The 23,852-nt window shown below is 38.5% G+C and overlaps 1 pseudogene; it reads right to left on the bottom strand.

Annotated features, from left to right (window-relative positions):
- Positions 1-878: 878 nt before the first annotated feature.
- On the bottom strand, positions 879-22,948 carry LOC100350780 (fas apoptotic inhibitory molecule 1 pseudogene; annotated as a pseudogene).
- Positions 22,949-23,852: the final 904 nt, after the last annotated feature.

Below are 23,852 nucleotides of genomic sequence, written 5' to 3'. Positions count from 1 at the left end.
TGAGCTGAACTGAGCTGATCTGAAGCCAGGAGCCAGGAGCATCCTCTGGGTCTCCCACATGGGTGCAAGGGCCCAAGGAGTTGGACCATCTTCCACTGCCTTTCCAGGCCATAGCAGAGAGCTGGATCAGAAGAGGAGTAGCTGGGATTCGAATCAGTGCTCATATGGGATGCTGGCGCTGCAGGTTGGGGCCTTAACCTGCTGTGCCACAATGCCATCCCTGCAGTCTTTATTAGAGTAAAAGCTACTACTGTTGGGGCGGGCGCTGTGGTGTAGCAGGTAAAGGCGCCACCTGCAGTGCCGGCATCCCATATGGGTGCTGGTTCGAGACCCAGCTGCTCCACTTCCAATGTAGCTCTCTACTAGGGCCTGGGAAAGCAGTAGAAGATGGCTCAAGTTCTTGGGCCCCTGCACTCACGTGGGAGACTCTGAGGAAGCTCCTGGCTCCTGGCTTCGGATTGGCCCAGCTCTGGCCGTTGTGGCCATCTGGGGAGTGAACCATCAGATGGAAGACCTCTCTCTCTCTCTCTATGTCTCTCTCTCTCTCTCTTTCTCTACCTCTGCCTCTCTGTAACTCTGCCTTTCAAATAAATAAATACATCTTTAAAAAAAAAGCTACCACTGTATAATATCAGTGATTTTGGTCTATATCTTCTTTTCCATTTGGCTTTAAAAAGAGTTTACATTATTTGTAAAATAATATATTATTTTGATTGTACATACATTTTCCTAATCCTTGAAACATTCAGTTTCAAGTAAAAAATAAAAGCATTGCTGACTAAATGTACTAGTATGTACATATTGACCACATTTAATTACCACAGTAATTAAAAAGTCCTGATCCTTACTTCTGAAGATTAAAACTCATGAACATGAAGTTACTCAAGAGTCTCCAGGATTTCTCTGTTATCCACAGTGAGAATGTGAATAATCCCTGCTTTCTACTTCCCACCGCTCACAGCCTTTATGTAACAGTCATGATTCCCAGAGCTGAAGTGTGTCTCAGTCCCATCGTCCACAAATTCACCTTCTGTATACTTTTTTTTTTTACCATTGCACCATACATGTATAGTTGCCTTTTTCCAAAACAACTCTAAAGTCCTCACTATCCAAGTATAAAATGCAAGTGTTGGTGGCTTTTGATCTGTTCTCTGTATATTTCTGGAGACTTTTCCTATTAATTTCCAAAGTATATTCATAAGCAAAGCCACTGACAGCATCTGTATTTATGGTTGCTTTCATCTTTGCAGTTCCAACACAGAAAGTTTCTTTGCCCACTAATATGAACATCCATTCTTATCTCTTCCTTCCCACCTACATAGGCTACTCATTTGCCTGATGTGGTGTCATGTTCAAATTCAATCTTGTGGACTCAGTCACCGGAAGCAACATTCCAAATGGCTACATGATCTGTTATTTTTTTCCAGACTATAAGGAGGACGCCGGAGGGCTCAGTGCCTCAGCCGGTGGGGTCACTCTCGCCATCTACCCAGAGCCATTCTTACTCCTCACAAGCCCTTTCCCAATCCCTTTCTAATTCCCTTCTTACCTTGGGCAAAAAAATGACTTTGATTTTTAGGTTCATTGAGTTTTGTAGCAAATGAGGGAAACAACTATGAATGATTTCCAAGTCAGCCTAGAACACAGTGCTGTGCCAAAGGAATAGTTCACACTACAATCAGTTATTTTGTTATTAAATGGTTATTGCATTGTCATGTTAATTCAGGGCAACACCTAATATTATCTTTTGTTTATTATTTACTGGAAGAAAAGCGTCTTTGAACTAATATGGAACATGATCTGTGCATTTGAAGTGTTATATGGGTGAGCTTAGGAAACATTTTCTTACAAACAGCTCTGGCATATGGGTGGCCTCTCACCCTTTGTGATAGACCCAATGTCACATTATTCCTGCCCTGCTCTTCTTAGTCTTTGCTTGGCCAAGATTGCCTGATTGCAACTAGCGGCTTTGCCTTTTACTCTGAGAATTAATGGAGAAAAGGAGGGCTTGTGACATAGGTCACTTCAAACATACTTTGGGTTCAGATGGTATTGGGCCTGCCCAGTGATATGATTTCCTATGAGCTGATCGCTGGATTGGCTGTCTGAATAGGGCACATTCATTAATAAGTGAGCACATCTCTCATTTGCCTGGTGTTCTTAGTCACACGTTTATGAACTTTCTGAGGAACAGTGAGAATTGCTGCCAGGTCCAACCCAACATCTATGCAGAACAGTGGACCCCAGAAAGCCTTTAATATTTGAGAAGTTCCTGTAAGAATGAATAACCCAGAGATGGAATAGCTGAGCTGAATGGCAGAATATTTTATAAGAATTTTGATCAGGATGTGGTAAAGCTGAGTGCAACTATTTTCTATTGACTTAGTGCTCCTGAATTGGAACATTGATTTTTTATTATTTGGAGGTTCATTTCACTTTCTGTTACTGCCAACTCACTGAAAATTTCAACTAGATTATTTTAAAAATACGTTTCTGTTCCCTTATGTCCTTTCCGTATTTTTTAACTTCATTACAACAGTTTGACTGGGATGCATCTTCCCTTCTTCCTATAGAGAATGCATATGGGAATGGAAAATTTCTTATTACACACAACCCATCCAATGCCTTCTTAAACAGATTCTTTCAGGAACTTGGGAAGAATAGTCATTAATACAATAAGAGTGTGTGAAGTGAGTTATAACCCTAGCATTTTGATGAAAGAAGGCCTCCAGGATCTGGACCGCCCTTTTGCCAGTGACATACCACCATCCAGTCAGATTACTGATAACTGCTTCAGGAGGGTGGGGAATTCTTCCTGCCAAGGGCCATTTGGATATTTGTAACATCATTCATGAGCCATACAAAATTGTCAACTTAAAAATCAGCCTGCTATAGATTTAATGAATTTTGAGTCCCACCTATGGTTGCCTTGTCAGGGCCAGACCAAATGATTTTGTGGGCCTTTTAAGTCCATGGGCTGGATGTTTCCCACCCCTGAAGCTTGTAAAACAAGAAATTTCATGAAGGTTATAGCTATTGTATTGCAGTTAGCTATGCTTACATGTCTTGGAAGAGCTCCAGTGCTGGTTGCCCTAAACTAAACTTGCAGCTTTTAACAGAAAGCAATTTTTGTATTTAGGGAAATATCATCCCAAGATGTGCTTGCATCTCGGAAATGCTAGAAACAACTTTGTCATTAAGAAAAAGAGAGCTATGGCCTTGGAACTGAAACCTGAGACAGTATCTTACTCATTTTATATACTAGCCAGTATGCAGGCTTGGTGAATGCTAAGCCTTATGAAGCTTATAGAGCAACATTGAAAATCAGTTTTTAGCAGGTCACAGCTTACCAGAATTAGAGTCTCTGTTTGGTATTAGATACTCAGTAAATGATTCTAGATTTTCACTATTAAAAAGTGTGTTTTTCATTTGTATCAATTGTATCTTACGAGCATGTAGAAACTTGAGAGAAGTGAGGTGCAAAAATACTCAGCAAGATGCTTATATACTGTTAGTACCCTATAGACCTTAGGCAGTTATTTTAGTCATTTCATACTTTGAAGAAAGAACCTATCTGCTCACTTGCTCATTTAATGCTTAATTCTTCCACATCTGAACTGATACATAGAAAGGTTTATAAAACCATTGATTGTTCTTGGTTTGTATAAACTCTTATTTGGTTGTTTGATTTCTTTGTATGCATTTCATTTTTGTCCCGCTACAAAAATTTCAATTTGGAAAGTCTCTCTCACACACCCAGCCACACGTGCACACACACACATTTCTTATTGCAGTTCAATCGACATTGCACAGATGTACCTGCTTTGAAGTCTCCAGACAAGTGTTATAGTTATTTCAAATTTTGTGCTTTGGGTACAACTTTACAGAAAGGACCTCCAAAGATAATGGGAAGGAGTTATTAAATACTTTGAGTAAAATATTTCCTTTGTGGGAATATTTTGAGCTGGCATTGTGATGCAGTCGGCTAAGCTGCTGCCTGTGATGCCAGCATCCCATGAGTCCCAGTTTGAGCATGCCCTGCCTCACTTCCAGTCGGGCAGTGGAAGATGCTCCAAGTGTTTGGGCCCTGACTGCCCACAGGGCACATCTGAATGGAGTTCCTGGCTCCTGGCTCCTGGCTCCTGGCTTTGGCCTGGCCCACCCCTGGCTGTTATGGCCATTATGGGAGTGAACCATTGAATGGAAGATCTCTCTGTTTTTCTCTCTGTCTTTCTGTCTCTCCCTCTACCTTTAACTCTGCCTTTCAAATAAAGAAAGCTTTAAAAAATAAAGTAATAGTAAGCCATCCTTTAAAATCTATTTCCTTTGTATTATATGGAATATATAGTAATAAATACTTTGGTAAATGTATTTAAATTTGATTAATAGTACTTACTGAAAGATAGAAATACTTTGTTATTGTAACTACAATCTTATAATAAATGTTCTGAAAATCTTGCAATTTTTTTTCGTGCCTACTAGAAGTTACTTACCAGCTATTATTTGTATTGGAAGTGAGTAAAAATACATTTATTTTTATGAGTAAAAATACATTTATTTTTAATGTAATAGGGAGAAGCGTAATAAATTAATATTACACACATTATCTTATTTCAAATAAATGTCAATATTCATAATAATTTCCTATAAAGTCTCATTAATTGATGTTACTGCCAACATTATTAAGGAAGTGAATAAAATATGTTTCAATAAATACATATGTTGTTTTTGTAAAAAAAAAACACTCTAATTTTAGTGGTTGAAATATTCTTTATGTATTGAATATTTTCTAAATTGTAGGCCAAGATAAAAATCCCTACAACCCCAAGGGAGGACACAACCGTGTAATCACCTTCTCGAGTGAGTGATCTTATAAAGCATTAATTTAACTTAAAACTGCAACTTAACAATAGATATAAGCAACCTCAGTAGTATAATGGTGAAACTTGATCATCACTGCTTATGACAGAAGGAGCAACATTGACAAAAAATAACAATATCAGGAAGGGGCAATGAGGTAAGTTGATTTACTGATGCTATCCTGTACTTTTTTTTCTTCCTTTTTTATGCTACCTAGTTTATTTCATTGTATCCACTTTATCAGTGTTTTTATTTTAATTTTTAATTAGTTTTTAACAGGTTCAATGTGATTTGTAGATACAATCCTAAGAACATAATGATATTTCTCCTTCCTCCTTCCTACCCTCTTTCTTTTTCTCATTTTTTTTAGCTTTTGAGATAACATATATTAAAATTATATTACAATAAAAAGGTCTAATATTTAGCCAAATGAAAAGTTTAACAAGTAAAAAGCAAAAAGACCATAGTGTAGTGGGAATACAGACAACAGCTATAAACAATAATTGAATGGAAAAATTATTTTCTTTTCATGGAAGCATTTATTCCAGTCTGTGACCACAGCCTCTCAGTGGTTAAAATATTTACCTGATGAAAATTGGATACTTGGGCCTATGTTTTGTCATGGCTAGTATGATGTTAGCTGAAGTGCTGTAACTGAAGACGTGAGATGTTTTATCACATTTTGGCTTGGCCTTCTTGACACTCCTGCCATGTCCATGAGAAAAAATGCCCCAGATATCCACTGACCTTTCAAGTTGTGTTGAAGAATGATACACATGGAGCATATTTAAACTTGGTCTATTACCTGGTGTCAAGTACAGATGAGCTACTAGCTACTAGCTAAGTCAAGCCTACATCAGTCAAACTATAAGCCACTAAGAAAAATACATTTTTTCATAAGATGTTTTATTTCAACAGTAGCTAGCTAGTACAATTAGCTTTGAAGTAGCTGGGGAAAAAGTGTTAAACGCAGAAATAGTAATTTATGAACATGCTGAAAATTCCAGAAAAGCAGACAAATTAATTTTACTTTATTATTACTGTAATGTAAGTTATGGAGAACTCAGTATACTTTAATACAGAGTTTTAATTTACTTGAATGTATTTGAAATTGTTTCCTAAAGAACAAAGATCATTCCTTGGTTTTTATTGTATACCAGCACTTCATACAACGCCTGGTATAGAGTAACTGTTCAAACCATGTTGAAATAAATTTATCCAGGGATATTCTATAATGATAATATATAATTATAATAAATACTATTCAACTTTATTCAATGTAAAATAACTGGATTGAAAATTTTCACATTTTGTGATCCATACTATGGTTAGCAACTTTATCTTGTTTTCTTTTAACATCAGGATCAAAACAACTAACAAACTATGGTCTCCAGAGAATGAAGTTGTATTATTAACCTTACTCAAAGTCAAAACACACTGTGACATTTAATGTACCTATATAAATTTAACAGAACTAGTAGTTCCTGGTGCAAATTTTTTTCCAATGCATTTCCCTCTTTTTTTTTAAAGATTTATTTATTTATTTGAAAGTCTGAGTTACACAGAGAGAGGAGAGGCCGAGAGAGAGAGAGAAAGAGAGAGAGAGAGAGAGGTCTTCCATCTGATTGTTCATTCCTCAGAGACAGAGAGAGAGCCAGGAGCTTCTTCTGGGTCTCCCACACAGGTGCAGGGGCCCAAGGACTTGGGCCATCTTCTACTGCTTTCCCAGGCCACAGCAGACAGCTGGATCAGAAGTGGAGCAGTCGGGTCTCGAACCGGTGCCCACATGGGATGCTGGCACTTCAGGCCAGGGCTTTAACCCACTATGCCACAGCACCGGCCCCCATTTCCCTCCTATTTTAACCTAAATCTACAATGACATCTTTTCCATCTGATATGTTATGGTGACAAAATTGAAAAATGCTAATTTATTTTTTTGAAGGCAAAAAATCAGTATAAAGCGCTAACAATTTCAGTTGATTCTGATGGTGGTATATAGTATGGCCATATATATGAATACTATTTTTGTCAACTGAATGGACATCAAGGCTATAAGATGACCACCAACACAATAAAAAACTGGTTCAAAAATATAGATTATAATATTTATTGTATATAAATTCCTATCATGATAGACTTAGCTCTCTTATTACAAATTTTTCTATTCTATTTTAGCAAGGCAAACTATGAATAATTCATTTAATTAATGCATAAGATTTAAAATTTGAATCTATTTTACATGTACCATACGCTATAACTGGGCATTTGATATAATTCGAGATTTCTTTAATGCAATTGTTTTATCTTTTCTGTAAATATCTTACATTCATATAGGCACTAAAATTCTTTAGTCTTCTGCTAATATCCTAAAATCACATTTCTTTCTGAATATGAATTATCCAAGTTTCTAGAATTAAGTATCAACCTGTATTTACTGTGCTCTTCTTCCAAGATTTTTTCATAGATAAGTTATGTTTAAAATAAAATTTCTTTTTTTTTTTTTTTTTTGGACAGGCAGAGTTAGACAGTGAGAGACAGAGGTCTTCACCCCCCAAATGGCTGCCACGGCTGGCGTGCTGTGCCGATCCGAAGACAGGAGCCGGGTGCTTCCTCCTGGTCTCCCATGCAGGTGCAGGGCCCAAGCACCTGGGCCATCCTCCACTGCCTTCCTGGGCCACAGCAGAGAGCTGGACTGGAAGAGGAGCAACTGGGACAGAATCCCGCACCCCAGCTAGGACTAGAACCCGGGGTGCTGGCGATGAAGGTGGAGGATTAGCCAAGTGAGCCGCAGTGCCGGCCTAAAATCAAATTTCAAGAATGGGTAGTAACTGTTTCTGAATAATAAAAGTTATGCAGAGCCTGCATTGTGATATAGCAGGTTAAGTCACTGTTTGGGCCACCAGCATTCAATTGGCATCCCATATCACAATGCCCTTTGAATCCCTGCTGCTCTGCTTCTCATCCAACTCTCTGCTAATGTGCCTGGGAAAGCAGTGGAGGATGGCCCACATACTTGGGCTTCTGCCACCCACTTGGGAGCCTGGAATTTCACACTCCTGTCTTCAGCTTGGCCCAGCCGTGGGCCATTGCAGCCAATTGGGGAGTGAACTAGTGGACTTAAGATCGATTCTCTCTCTCTCTTTCTATCTCTCTCTCTCTCTCTCTCTCTCTCTATATATATATATAAAACTCTGCCTTTCAGTTAAATAAATCTCTTAAAAAAAAGAAGTGTATTATGTTATTATGTGAGCATTGCTGTTAAATAAACAAAAGACACGTGATAGATCCAGGAGTTTTATATTATTCTTTGATGTTACTATTTTAGAATCAAAAATATGTTGAATTAAAATAAAAATAAAATTAAACTCAATTTATAGAAATTAAGTCAAATGTAAAATTAACATAAGATGGTGCAGGGCTTTTTTTGGCAGTTGTTTTCATTGAAAACATGATCATAATGATTAAGTGAGCAAAGATAATCGTTATGCTGTGTGATATTTTTGCCTATCATTGCAACTATCAAATACTTAAACAGAAGGACACCATTTAAGCACCATCATAGTCAAACTATTGAATACTTCCCAGTATGAGTTTGGCACAAATTGAAATGGACCTATCTATAAAGGACAAGTCAGTCTGCCTCCGTATCTATGGTGAACGCTTTATTTGTTTTCTGGTTTAAATACCATAAAGTAATTATTAACCCGAGTGCAAATTAACATAAGGCCCTGAGAAGCCATCATTTTAAATTCAAATAATGAAGATAATGCATATATCTGTTTTTGGCTCTATTTTTTGAAAGATCATTTATTTTTTAAAAAAATATTTATTTATTTATTTGAAAGTCAGAGTTACACGCAGAGAGAGGAAGAGGCAGAGAGAAAGAGAAATAGAGGTCTTCCATCCGCTGGTTCACTCCCCCATAGGCTGCAATGGCCAAAGCTGTGCCAATCTGAAGCCAGGAGCCAGTAGCCTCCGCCTAGTCTCCCATATGGGTACAGGGGCCCAAGGACTCAGGACATCCTATACTGCTTTCCCAGGCTACAGTAGAGAGCCGGATCAGAAGTGGGGCAGCCGGGACTCAAACTGGTGTCCACATTTGATGCCGGCACTGCAGGAGGCAGCTTCACCCACTATGCCACAGCAACCACGATAGTCTTTACATTTCCATCACCTCAAAAGGAAAGCCTACCATCTTATTTCACTTTCTGTTCCTACAATTAAATACTAAAGCTTTGGAAATTTTTAAAGAATAAAAGTTTATTCAGCTCACAGTTTTGAAGGCTGGAGGTTAATTGGATGCATCTGGCAAAAACTGTCTTCTTGATGGGGATTCTGCAGAATCCTGAGGGCACACTGGACATCACATGGCTAGAGAGGTATATCCAAGAGCCAGAGCCAAACTGGGTTTTGTAACACACCCCATCTCATGGTGTAACATACCCCGTCTCAAGGTAAGCCATTAACTTGTGGCTTTGATGTTCAGCTATTACTCAACCACTGTCAATCATTTTTCAGTACATTTGATGTTGTGTAATTAAATGGTTTCCTCTTAAAAGAGATAGAGTATTCTGTTCTCTGACAGAGAACTAGAAACCACATAAATGTAATAGTGTATTTTTAAAAAGGAAATTATAGGGGCTGGTTGTGGGGAGCAACTCGGACTAGACTGTTACTGGAATTAAGACTTATTCTATGCATCTGCTCTCCCACAATATGGCGCTGAGAAGGGAGTAACAACTTCTACGCAGCTGCCTCTCGCCAACTTGAGTGATGACCTGCAGGAGCTGATCCTGCTCCTGATTGGAGGAGAGCAGCGTACTCGGTGTGTGGGTAGCAGAGTTGGGATTGGTGGAAGAGGACTATAAAGGAGGAGAGAGACAACATGCAACAGGAACATCTATCTAAGAGGAACACCTGTGCAGCCCCCGAGAGAGCCGGCCGGCGGTGTGCCGCTCCCCCGCGGAAGTGGGGAAAGTGGCAGGGGGAACCGCCCTTCCACGGAGGTGGAAGGGTCGGTAGCCAACCTGGGAAGAACCAGCAGCAAACCCGGGAAGGGCTGAGCAGACAAAAGAACAGCGCAGGGTTTAGTGTTGTTCCCCCACGAAGAGGGGGAGCGACAGCTGGTGTTGTGGCATTGTGGGTAAAGCCACCACTTCGGTGATGCCTGAATCCCTTACGGGAACCAGTTTGCATCCCAGTTGCTCCGCTTGTGATCCAGCTCCCTGTTAATGTGCCTGAGAAAGCAGTAGAAGATGGCCCAAGTGCTGGAGCTCCTGCCACCATGTGGGAGAGCCGGAAGAAACTCCTGGCTCCTAGCTTCAGTCTGGCCCAGCTCGACCATTGTGGATGCTTGGGAAGTGAACCAGCGGCGGGAAGATCTCTGACTCTCTCTCTCTTTCTCTCTCTCTCTCACTCTGATTTTCAAAATAAATAAGTAAATCTTTAAAAAAGGAAATTCTAAAACCAAACACAACTAAAAGAATCAGACAGATGAAAGAAAAAAGCAGAAGAGATGTTAAGGTAAAAATAACAGAGTAAGAAGTTTCCACATGATTTCCACCAGATTCTGTTGTCCCAAAGAGGGGGGATATTAGAGGAAAAGGATTAGTTGAAGAGACAATGGCAGCCCATTTTAAAAATCAGTTTTGAAAATTAATAAGAACTCTTCAAGTAGAATAGATACCTTAGAAAGGAGCATGATCGAACAGAAAACTCATTTAACAGGAACGATGGAAATTTGAACAAAATGGAATGATACATCAAAGTCCCTTATGTCCATGACAACACATGCTTTGTTTTATTTATTCTTGAATTTTTATATTTACCATTGAAGTGGGGGTTTAGAATTAGAAGTATGCCATTATTATTTTAATGTGTCTTTCTCCAAGTAATAGTGATATTTAGAAACTTTTATACTTATTGCATTTTTGGCATTCTTCTTTTGCAGATTGCCTATGCCACTCCTTGTCTTTTTTTTTTTTTTTTACAGAGTTAGACAGTGAGAGAGAGAGACAGAGAGAAAAGTCTTCCTTCTGTTAGTTCACTCTACAAATGGCCGCTACAGCCGGTGCTGCACCGATCCGAAGCCAGGAGCCAGGTGCTTCATCCTGGTCTCCCATGTGGGTACAGGGGCCGAAGCACTTGGGCCATCCTCCACTGCCTTTCCGGGCCACAGCAGAGAGCTGGACTGGAAGAGGAGCAACCGGGACTAGAACCTGGTGCCCATATGGGATGCCAGTGCCGCAGGCAGAGGATTAGCCAAGTGAGCCACAGCGCCAGCCCCCATGTCTTTTTTTTTTTTTTAATAAGATTTATTTTACTTATTTTGAAAGTCAGAGTTACAGAGAGTAAAGGAAAGACAGAGATATTTTTTCATCCTCTGGTTCAATCCCCAAATGGCCACAATGGTCAGAGCTGGGCTGTTCCAAAGCCAGGAGCCAGAAGCTTCTTCCAGGTCCCCCAAATGGGTGCAGGGGCCCAAGCACTTGGGCCATCCTCCACCACTTTCTCAGGCACATTATCAGGGAGCTGGATCAGAAGTGAAACAGCTGGGACTAGAATTGGACCCCATATGGGATGCCAGTGTCAAAGACAGTGGCTTTATCAGCTATGCCACAATGCTGGCCCCTCCTTGTCTCCTTGTCTGTTTTAAAATTGTTTCATTTGTTTATTGACTTTAGAGGAGAATTTCAGAGTACACAGTCATCTCAATTACACATTAAAAGTTTATAAAAGGTGGTTATGTGATCATAAATGGAAATAAAAACAGATTCTTCTCTTATCAGTATATAACTATTATAAATATAATGATAAATTATATTAATACTATAAGGTGATAATGAAATGATAGTAAAAGTAGAACATTTCTTTTTCTTTTTTTTTTTTTTGACAGGCAGAGTGGACAGTGAGAGAGAGAGACAGAGAGAAAGGTCTTCCTTTGCTGCTGGTTCACCCTCCAATGGCCGCCACGGCTGGCGCACCGCGCTGATCCGATGGCAGGAGCCAGGTGCTTCTCCTGGTCTCCCATGGGGTGCAGGGCCCAAGCACTTGGGCCATCCTCCACTGCACTCCCTGGCCACAGCAGAGAGCTGGCCTGGAAGAGGGGCAACCGGGACAGAATCCGGCGCCCCAACCGGGACTAGAACCCGGTGTGCTGGCGCCGCAAGGCGGAGGATTAGCCTAGTGAGCCACGGCGCCAGCCAAAAGTAGAACATTTCAATGCATACTAAATCTAAAAACAAGAGAAGAAAGGGAGTAATATATAATAGGAGATAATAAGCAAAATTAAAATTGGTTGGTTCTCTCAGAGAGTTGAGCAGAAAAAATGACAATATTTATAAGTGATATAGTTAGGATAATCCCTTCAAATGCAGGAGACATAAAAAATAATTAAATGAAATTATGAATGATTACTTGATGAAAACTAAGAAATTTAGATAAAATTAACAAATCGCAAAAGTATTCAAACTTGCTGAACAGTTACTTAACAAAGACATTGAATCAATTTTTTGAGGTATACAAATTTCATGTATTTCATATATACAAATTCAGGAACATAGTGATACTTCCCATCCTACTCTCCCTCTTGCCCACACTCCCATCTCCCTCTCCTGTTCCTTCTCCCTCTCCTATTCCCACTCTTAATTTTTAGAAAGATCTATTCTCTGTTTACTTTATACTCATAGGGTTAACCCTACGCTAAGTAAAGAGTTTAACAAACGGTATGAAGGAAAAAACACTGTTCCTCAACAGTAGAGACTGGACAGGGCTGTAAACGATCATTGAATTTAATCCCATTCCTGGGAATTTACCCAAACAAAATTCAATCAATTTTTTAAAAGATTTTATTTATTTATTTATTTGAGAGGTAGAGTTACAATGAGAGGGAGAGACAACGAGAAAGGTCTTCCTTCCATTGGTTCACTCCCCCAATGGCCGGAGCTGCGCCAGTCCGAAGCCAGGAGTCAGGTGCTTCCTCCTGGTCTCCCATGCGGGTGCAGGGCCCAAGCACTTGGGCCATCCTCCTCTGCCTTCACAGGCCACAGCAGAGAGCTGGACTGGAAGAGGAGCAACCAGGACAGAATCTGGCACCCCAACTGAGACTAGACCCGGGGGTGCCAGCGCCGCAGTCGGAGGATTAGCCTAGTGAGCCGCAGCACTGGCCTTCTGTAGTATGACTTTGAAAATATTCTTCATTACCTTGCAACAGCCCAAGGAGGTTTAAATAAGGAATATGTTAAGGAAATAAGAGAATGTGAAACTTAGTTTATGCTCTTCTATACTTCTATTCATTCCAGTCTGTTATTTTTCTGCTGCTGTTGTTGGATTTCTTATTGAGGGCATTTGTGCCATAGCAAAAGATTGTACATGTATTTTGGTAATGCCAGGAAAATACAAATATAAACTTAGATTTATTTTCCATTCCCTAGTCAAATTGAGTAAACAAAATTTTGAGACCACTAATAATTATACAACTCCCTAAGTCAGTTTTGCTTTGAATATTCTTCTTACATAAAAGCTAGAAAAAATAAAGCAAAATAACCTAATAATTAAGGAATGTACCACTAGGACTCCTATTGAAAGATACAGTGGAATTGTTTTGTCCTATTTTTAAGTCATTGCAGTTTAAGGAGTAAAATTTAATAATCCACATAAAAGTATTTTTTGCAATTATCTAAGGAAATAGCTAGAGCTAATAAGGGACTATCATGAAAAGAATAAGTTGCTATTTATCAGTGTAGTCAATGTTAAAAATAGTGAGCTCTCAAGTACCTGCTGTTATTAATCCCACAGGAGCTGGAGATGAAATCATTATAATGATGAATAACCATTGTTAATGAAAATGAAGATTGCACAGTGACTTCAACAAGGGAACTATTCATATAATAGATTGACTTAAATCTAATCAATGAACACCCAGGTGGGGGTTCAGTGGGGAGGACAGAGGCTAGTTTATAATAGTGATTTGACTTCTTCAGTCCCAGATGGTGTTTCAGCATTTTGGTTGCTGTAGCCCTCCAACAATGAAAACAGAAATAAATTAAAGACGATCATAAAATTAACTGTATATATATGAAAATTATATGTATAAATATATGCTTTTAAAACTACATGTGATTTGGGCCTGGCGTTGTGGCATAGTGGGTAAAGCTTCCACCTGCAATGCCAGCATCCCATATAGGCACTGGTTCAAGACCCGGCTGCTCCACTTCTTATACAATTCCCTGGTAATGTTTTTCCCTGGGAAAAACAGTGGAAGATTGCCCAAGTGCTTGTGCCCCTGCTACTCACTAAGGGTACCTGGAAGAAGCTCCTGTCTCCTGGCTTCAGTCTGGCCCTGCCCTGGCTATTGTGGCCATCTGGAGATTGAACCAGCAGGTGGAAGATCTCTCTCTCTCTCTCTCTAACTCTAACTCTGACTCTCAACTAAATAAATCTTTAAAAAAATTTATATGTGATCAGTTAGTTTGGGAAAATGATTTGATTTTGGAATCATTTCATAATTAGAAGAATGGAGTCCTTTTAAAAAGCCCCCCTGCACAGTTATTATAGTATATAAGTATAAAATTAGGAAAGATGATTTTTCAGTTGTTGTTGGCAATAGTATAAAAGCAATTATATTTCTAGATACTTGAATAAATTATACTGAATCAGTCAGAAATTGAATCTTTTTACAATTTAATTAACTGGCATTACTTTTGTTAGTATGTTAATATGAGCACCTACTCTTCTTGATTAAGACTCAGTTGGAACTTATTTTGAAGTAACAGTTTAGTTATATTGTCTATCAAGAGGCCACAGAGTTTTGTTTTATTCTTGGTTTGATATAATAATTCATATGAATAAGTTTTATAAATGATGAAATTGCAAATGGGATAAAGATATATGGTACATCTGCTAATTATATGTTTCAAATTGCTATATATTTTCCTTGTCCATTATCTAACTATCATTATATAGGTGATGACTTTACAAGTTTTTGTAAATCGTTTTAAACTGTAGTGAATATGCAGAGTGACAGACTCAAATTAAGAATCATGATATGCTTAATTTAGAGTTATGAATTTATTTTATTTCTAGAGTCCTTGAATAGACAGAATTAATTGAAATTGTAGAGTGAGAAAGTGAACTTAAGAAAAAAGATTTACTTATTTTATTTGAAAAGGCACATTGACAAAGAGAGGGCAAGAGAGGGAGAGAGCGAGACTGAGAGAGAGAAAGGATATCTTATTCACTGCTTCACTCCTCAAATGAGAACCAAACAAGGGCTGAGCCAGGCTGAAGCCAGAGGACAAGAAATCCATCCAGGTATTCCGTGTAGGTAGCAGGAACCGAGGTACTTGAGCCATCATCCGCTGTTTCACAGGCACCTTAGCAAGGAGCTGGATCCAAAGCAGAGTAGCTGGGCCTCAAACTGGCACTCCAATATGGGATGCCAACTTCTAAAGTCATGTCTTAATCAGCTGTGCCACAGTGCTTGTCCCCAACAAAGTGAATTTAAGATTGCAATCCATAAAGTCTAATATAGGAAGTTTCTGTAATATAGTTAGTACTTCATAAATATCAATTGTGTGAACTAATTATATAATCAAAAAAAAGAATTATAATTATATAATTTATTATGCCAATTACAATTGATAAAATTTATATTGTGCATGGTCTATTGTTATTTTAGTTATAAAATATATATCCTTGGCCGGCGCCGCGGCTCACTAGGCTAATCCTCCGCCTGCGGCGCCGGCACACCGGGTTCTAGTTCCGGTCAGGGTGCCGGATTCTGTCCCGGTTGCCCCTCTTCTAGGCCAGCTCTCTGCTGTGGCCAGGGAGTGCAGTGGAGGATGGCCCAAGTGCTTGGGCCCTGCACCCGCATGGGAGACCAGGATAACTACCTGGCTCCTGCCATCGGATCAGCGCGGAGTGCCGGCTGCAGCGCGCCAGCTGCGGCGGCCATTGGAGGGTGAACCAACGGCAAAAGGAAGACCTTTCTCTCTGTCTCTCTCTCTCTCACTGTCCACTCTGCCTGTAAAAAAAAAAAGAGAAAAAAATATATATATATATCCTTCAAATGTATAGCGTAATCAAACTTATAATTAAAGTCTTATAAAAAGTTAACAATTAGTGTCCTAATTTTGCATTAGAACGTTTTTCTTTGAAAAATTACTAATTAATTTATATTTTCCGTAAGAGATTATCAAATAGTTTTAAAATGTAAATCTCGATCTTTTGATGTTCAAGATCATATAAAGACACACCATAACTTCAGATTTAAGGGTTCATACAGATTTTGAGAAATGAAATATCTTGCTTTATAGTGTAAGTATATTTGCATAAAGAATGATATAGTAAAGATAGAAGTCTGCTTGATTAAGCATTCATTCCATACTGAATGGGGGTTGGCAATGGATCAGCTTCTAGCAACTCAACTGAGACTTCAACCCTATTAAAAATTCACTTACATTTCTCAATTTTGAGAAATATCTCAGAGCACCATTCACAAACTAGAATAGCTCTAGGTAAAAATAATTTATGGTGATGGGCATTTAGCCTGGTGGTTAAAACATTGGTTAAAATGCCCTTCTCGGGACCAGCGCTGTGGCATGGTAGGTAAAGCTGCTGCCTGCAGTGCTGGCATCCCATATAGGCACTAGTTTAAGTCCCGGCTGCTCCACTTCCCATCGAGCTCTCTGATATGGCTTGGGAAAGCAGAAGATGACCCAAGTCCTTGGGCCCTTGCACCTGTGTGGGAGACCCAGCGGAAGCACCTGGCTCCTGGCTTCGGATTGGCATAGCTCCAGCTATTGCAGCTAGTCAGGGAGTGAACCAGTGGGTGGAAGACCTCTCTCTCTCTCTCTGCCTCTCCTTCTCTCTCTGTAACTCTGACTTTCAAATAAATAAATAAATAAATCTTATTAAAAAAAAAAAAGGTGCCCTTCTCCCATATCTGAGTACATGGGTTCGATATCCAGCTCTGGCTCCTGACTCGAGCTTCCTACCAATACAGACTCTGGGACACCTCATTGATGGCTCCAGTAATCTTGTTCCTGTAGCCATGTGGGAAAACTGGATGAGTTCCTTGCTACCAGCTTCAGCCCCCTGCTCAGTTGGCCCTGGGTCTTTGTGGGCATTTGGGGAGCAAAATGGTGGGTGCGAGCTCTCTTGTTGTCTGTCTCTGTCCCTCTCTGACATCACACTTCAGCAGATATTAGGGAATTCACATGATAGAATAATCCTATGTAACAGAGATAGGCTATGATTTTTTTAATTTTTAAAAAAATTGATTTAAGTTATACAAGTTTCATGTATTTCATATATACAGATTTAGGAACACAGTGATACTTCCCACCCTACCCTCCCTCACCCAAGTGCTAACCCTTCTTCCTCTTGCCTCTCCCATTCCCATTCTTAATTTTTACAAAGAACTATTTTCAGTTTACTTAATGATCATAAAGTAAAACCTACACTAAATAAAAGAGTTCAACAAATACTATGAAGAGAAAAAAAAAACATATTGTTCCTCATTGGAAGAGACAAGTGCTGTAAGCAATCATGGAATCTCAAAATGTCCATTTTATTCCAATACGTTATATTTCAGGTACTCTCTTAGTTACCCCTGATCAGGGAAAACATATGATACCTGTCTTTTTTGGGACTAACTTATTTCACTAAGTACAATGGTTTCCAGTTGCATCCATCTTGTTGCAAAAGACAGGATTTTTTTTTACAGCTGAGTAGTACTCCATCATGTATATATACCATAATTTCTTTATCTGGTCAATAGTTGATGGATATCTGGTCTGATTCTATATCTTAGCTATTGTGAATTGTGCTGCAATGAATATGGGGGTACAGATAACTCTTTCATGGACTGATCTCTTTTGGTTTGGGTAAATTCCCAGGAGTGGGATGGCTGGGTCCTATGGTAGGTCTATATTCAGACTTCTGAGGTATCTCCATACTGTCTTCCACAGTGGCTGCATCAGTTTACATTCTCACCAACAGTGGATTAGGGTACCTTTTCCCCCACATCCCTGCCAGCACTTATTGTTTGTTGTGTTCTTCAGAATGTATTTTTTCCCTTGAAATACAATTTACATTCTTGACTTCCCCTTATTGAGACTGTGACCATGTAAATGAGCTGTGTTTTACATATAAATTTTCTTAATAAATAAGTAATTCATTGGTGTAAAAATAAATAACTAAAAATTTTAAAAGTAAACTATTGTGTTACCAGTCCTGATCCTGTAAACTACCTAGGAAAATAAACCCCTAAATCTTTTCATGAGCTCCAATTAGGGTATTATACCATCTGTTCTGTCAAAGCTTCAATGCAATTATTTTCAGGATGCCTCTATGCATTTTCTGTCACAAGAAATAGGCTTTGGTTATTATTATGCCTAGATACATGATAATTATTTTGTATAATATCTAATTCTACATAAGCTCTTCCATTTAGATAGACACTCATCACTTACAATTGAAAATATCTGGAGCTTCAAATAAAATCTTTAACTTACCACTTCTCAAGTGAAATTATGGTTATAACAGAAGGTAAGAATTCTAAAACTAATAAATTATATACAAATATTTATTGAGCAACTACTGTGTTCTAGGCATTCTCCTAGATATTTATTTTAGTACTATTTAAATAACAAAATACATGTATTTGATATTCATTATGTACCAGACATTATTGTAGGGACAAGGATTACAAGGGTGAGTAAGATGAGCTCAGATGCTGCATTAATAGAGGAATGGTTAAGAGGTAGAAGAGAAACAATTTTAAAAATCAACCTTTGGTAAATGTTGGGATAGAAAGGTACAGGTGTTCCAGGAGCACTGTCCAAGGACCTGCAATATGATCAGGAGGGGACAAGAAAGGATTTTTTTTTTTTTTGACAGGCAGAGTGGACAGTGAGAGAGAGAGACAGAGAGAAAGGTCTTCCTTTGCCGTTGGTTCACCCTCCAATGGCCACCGCAGCCGGCGCACTGCGGCCAGCGCACGGCGCTGATCTCATGGCAGGAGCCAGGTACTTATCCTGGTCTCCCATGGTGTGCAGGGCCCAAGCACTTGGGCCATCCTCCACTGCACTCCCTGGCCACAGCAGAGAGCTGGCCTGGAAGAGGGGCAACCGGGACAGAATCCGGCGCCCCGACCGGGACTAGAACCCGGTGTGCTGGCGCCGCAAGGCGGAGGATTAGCCTAGTGAGCCGCGGCGCCAGCCAAGAAAGGATTTTCAAAACAATGTGATACAAACACTGAACTTGAAAGATCAGAATGAAAGTGTTCAAGGCAAAGAAAAATCACATATTTGAAGAATAAGAAAAAAAGAGCATAGTTAATTCAAATATTCATAAAATTTCATGTAAAGATGAGAGTTCAAACTGTATGAAAAGCACAGGAAAAATACTTTCTACTTATTTTCCATATTTATATGCTGGCTGTATGATGAAGATTGTTTATCTCCTAATTGGAAACTGTCATACCTTACTGTGTGCTATTTGCTAATACAGGAAAAAATATGTTTAGTCATTAGTAGGTATTAACAGATGAAATAATGGTCAGTTAAATGGGTCAAAAGATTATTGATATATACACACATATGCATATACATTTATGAAGATACTTCAAAAATTTTGTAGAAAGTGAAATTAAAAGAGAAGTTTATTTTGGTGTAAAAATGAATTCCATGCCTTATTTGTTTATGACATAAATTTCCTGTGACTTTTTTTGGAGACTTTCCATATGCATGGATTTCAAAATATTAGGGGTCAATGTAAACTTACGTTTTTAATTCCTTTTTCTGTGAACTTTTTGAATTACCCTTACATCGTTCTAGTTAAAAATCTCAATATTAAACAACATACCTTTTTGCCTCTTGGTCAAGTTCTTTTTTAGTAAAAATCATGACTGACTTTTTATGATCTGACTTTATGGTTAAACTCTTTCAATGAAAGGCATGATTCATATTTGCAGACATTTTCAGTCTTATTTTGCTTCACAAAGATTATTAAGAAAACTTTGGAGACAGTTTAAGAGAAATTTTGGATCACAGCTGTTCCTGAGTTTTATAAAATATGTGTGCATACTTTCTTATTGTAGTAAATATCTTAGCTAAGTCTGAACCAATGTGAGAGTTAGTGGATGTAACTCTCCCATCAGACCTCTTTTCTTGTTTTTTTTTTTTCCAAGAGTATCCTCATTTCTTGATTATATATGGTAACATTAAATTTAAAATGTGACCAAGTATTTTTCAGATGATTATAAATTAGGTAGAAATATTAATGCCATAGTGTGAAACAGTACAGCTAAACAACAAGATTGGTGACATAGTGCATTTTTTTAGTCAGCATATAAACAGGGTAGGCTGACTTATCTTTCATATTGACAACTAAAATCTTCTCAAATAGAATAGATTTCCAGTGCGACAGAGGTTTATATACTGATGCCTTAGTCAAGACCCATATTATATAATGTCCTAACTAGTTAATAATATATACAGCTTTTCTATAGATAAACTGTCATGTGGTATTAACACTTTATATAATTTTTAAAAATATATTTTAAAATATATATATAGTCAAAAACTCTTCTGGAAATTGCAGGGATCATAATAAAAGGATGGTCTTCCAAGCTCTTGCTTACTTGGTTGTTTGTTGTAGCTAGAAATAGTTCTCCTGACTACAATCAGATCTCTCATTCTCTCTTTCAACATGAGGTAATGAAAATTTTTTCTCTTCCCAGATGGAGCCAAATGTGGTTCTATTGTCTTAGCATGTACAAATTGATTTGATATAGGGACAGGCATTTGGCCTAGCAGATAAGATCCCCCATCCCATATCAGAGTGTCTGGGTTCAATGCCTGGTTCTGCTCTTGATTCTTGTTCCTGCTAATGTGCACCCTGAGAGGCAATAAGTGCTCAAGTAGTTGGCTCCCTGACATCCATGTGGTAGACCTGGATTGAATTCCTGATTCCTGGTTTTGGCCTTCAGTCTGATAGCATTGGAAGTGAACCAGCAGATGAGAGCTTGCTCTCTCTCTGCCTGTTTCTCTCTCTCCCCCATTGCCAGATAAAATTTTTTAAAAATCAATACAAATTTTAAAAATTGATGTTTTTTTCTCTTCGATTGTGGTGGTATATATTCACAGAAGAAAATTTTCATTGTATTTTATAGTTTCTTATGACAAATATAATTCAACAGATTATTATCTCTTAATTACTTGATATGACCATAAAATATCTTAATAATTATGGAAGTGATTTTCTTAACAGCTATTTGTAATTCAAAGGTTAGAAGAAATTTTGACCAATAATCAAAGGTCATCGCTTTTTCCACTTAGGTCTCTGAAGTATTAAGTATGCCCTGTATAAATGAGTTAATGAAAGGTTGAAAATTGTAAGAGATAGGCTGTCAATCAAAAGGGTTGCTGTATATTCTAATTAAGGTAATTTTATATGACAATCAGATATAAGCTCTGGTTTCCAGCCATTCTTAACTAATGCACTATTTCAATGATCCAAACTAAGCTTCAACACACATCCCATACTGTAACTCCCCTCTTCTTCCTCTTAAATATGGTTCTTAGGAGGTTTTCCCATATTCAAGCACTATGAACATGAAACTAGTGATCTGATCATTTCTCTCCCTCGAGGTGTGCTGCATTCTTTTAATCCCCAAATGTTCAACAATGTTGACATCGGGTTCTCCTTTTCTTCTTTGTCATTTTGGGCAACTGATCAGGAAGTTTCCACTATTCATCAGTAAAGATATTTCAAAGTTTCTGGTGACATACCATCAAACACAAGAAACATCTCATGCTGTATTGCATTTCTTTGTTATAAATTCCATAAATTATCTTGAATACTGACATAGGTTAAAGCTGCTTTCAAAGTGATAGGCTGGCAACTCTTTATATGCATAGGAAATGTATATTCACAGAGCAAGTGGAAAAGAAAAACCCAGGTCCATTTCCAGTCTCAGGCTGATGTCAAAGGATCTATTTAATAAATTGTTTAAAAATTAATTTAACAAGTTCTTTAATAATTTGATCAAAAACATTAATCACATATGACAGATAACAAGAGTTCATTCTTTCAATCATCCGCTCATTAATTCAATATATACTTACCATCTGCATAGTATACTAAAATTCAAGTTTTTAAAGACTGAATATCAAAATTTTGTCCTCTTATAAGTTCTAGATAGTATCATTGTGGCCTGATTCTTCATAGAATCAGTATTTTGCTTATATTACATTGGTATCTACAAATTTTGCTTATATTGCATTGATAATCTACAAATTTTAGAATAATCTGTTTTCTGTCACCAATACTTGGATTCAGAATTGTATTTTTGTGTAAAAAATACCTAAATTATATAGCTATATAACTTTATAACTAAATGTTAAATAACTAAAATGTACCAAGGTCCTTCTATGTGCTCTATTGCTATGAGGATACATAGAAGAAAAAATTGTCACTGTTTCACAGAAATCAAAAAATTACAGATGTACTTATATTTAATAGTGTGTGCCCAGGTACACATGCAAGTGTATGTGTGTATGTGCACCCGTGTGTGTGTGGGTGACACCCACTGCAGATTCTTTGACCCATATGCAAAGGAAATTGACAGGAGGTCAACATATAACTCAGACAGAGTTCGCTAGGTGCTTATGCTCAAACACATGGGAGACATCACTAGCTCAATGAAGGGAGCTGGGCAGGGTTTTTTTTTTTATCAGGTGGAGAGGAATTGGCAGGTTCCCCCTTGGCACATAGCACTTCAGTCTGCACCTGATCTGGAATTTTCTGGCTTGTCCCCTTGGCATGGAACTTTACAGTTTGCACCTGTCTCAGTGTTCTGCACAGGTGCTACTGTTGTTTTTGCATAGGGTATACTTAAAATGGAGGTGTTGCTCACTACCACCACCCCAGGAAGATTACATATCTGTTGTCTTGGGCTATTCTGGGCGAGCACACAAGTTGGCAAAGTCCTTAACAGGGCAGTTGGGCATCTTTTGCCATGAGAGTCTGGATGCTTTGGAGCTGCAGATGGATACATAGTCAGGCCAAGAGGTGGATCCATGTTAGGCAGGTGGATATTTCTCAGGTTGGGAGGGGCTTATTCAAGTGAGTCCTTTTTCTAGCCTGTTTCACATATACATACAAGGGGTCTTCAAAAAGGCCCCAGGAAATGCACATGAGGAAAAAAAATTCATACTATTTTGCATTAAAATAAACTTATCTTTTAACTCCGTTTTCCATGAACTCTTGAAGTTCCCTTGAATTTACACATATACATTTATACATATACAAGGGGTCCTTGAGATTTTCACATGAAATGTGTATTATAAATAACTATACACAAATTTCAAAAATTTTGCATCAAAAATAAACTTATCCCTAAATTTTTTTAAAAAGATGGTTGATTGGCTTATTTAACACACACAGAGACAGATGAACAGAGAAAGAAATCTTTTTTTTTAAAGTTTATTTATTTATTTATTTGAAAGAGTTAGAGAGAGAGAGAGATCTTCTATCTGCTGTTTCACTCCCCAAATGGCCGGAAAGGTTGCAACTGGGCCAATCCAAAGCCAAGAGCCAGGAGCTTTTTCCGGGGTTCCCATATGGGTGCAGGGGCCCAAGCACTTGGGCCATTTTCTGCTGCTTTCCCAGGTGTATTAGCAGTGAGCTTAATTGGAAGTGGAGCAGCCAAGTCTTGAATGGTTGCCCATATAGGATGCTGGGGCCACAGATGGCAGCTTTACTGGCTACATCACGTTGCTGGCCCCAGGAAAGAAACTTTAAACTGCTAGTTCAATCCCCAAATGCTCACAACGGCTAGGGCCTGCTCGGCTAGGGCCAAAGCTGGCAGCTGGAAACAGAATCCAGGTTTCCCATGGGATGACAGGAACCCAATTACTTGAACTATCAATGTTGCCTCCAAGGGTCTGCATTAGAAGGAAGCTAGAGTGAAGAATCAGAGGCAG

The sequence above is a fragment of the Oryctolagus cuniculus genome, chromosome X (assembly GCF_051225735.1).
Source record: "Oryctolagus cuniculus isolate XC-2025 breed Fujian yellow rabbit chromosome X, ASM5122573v1, whole genome shotgun sequence".
Taxonomy (NCBI): Eukaryota; Metazoa; Chordata; class Mammalia; order Lagomorpha; family Leporidae; genus Oryctolagus; species Oryctolagus cuniculus.
This window is presented reverse-complemented; position numbering and strand designations above follow the sequence as displayed.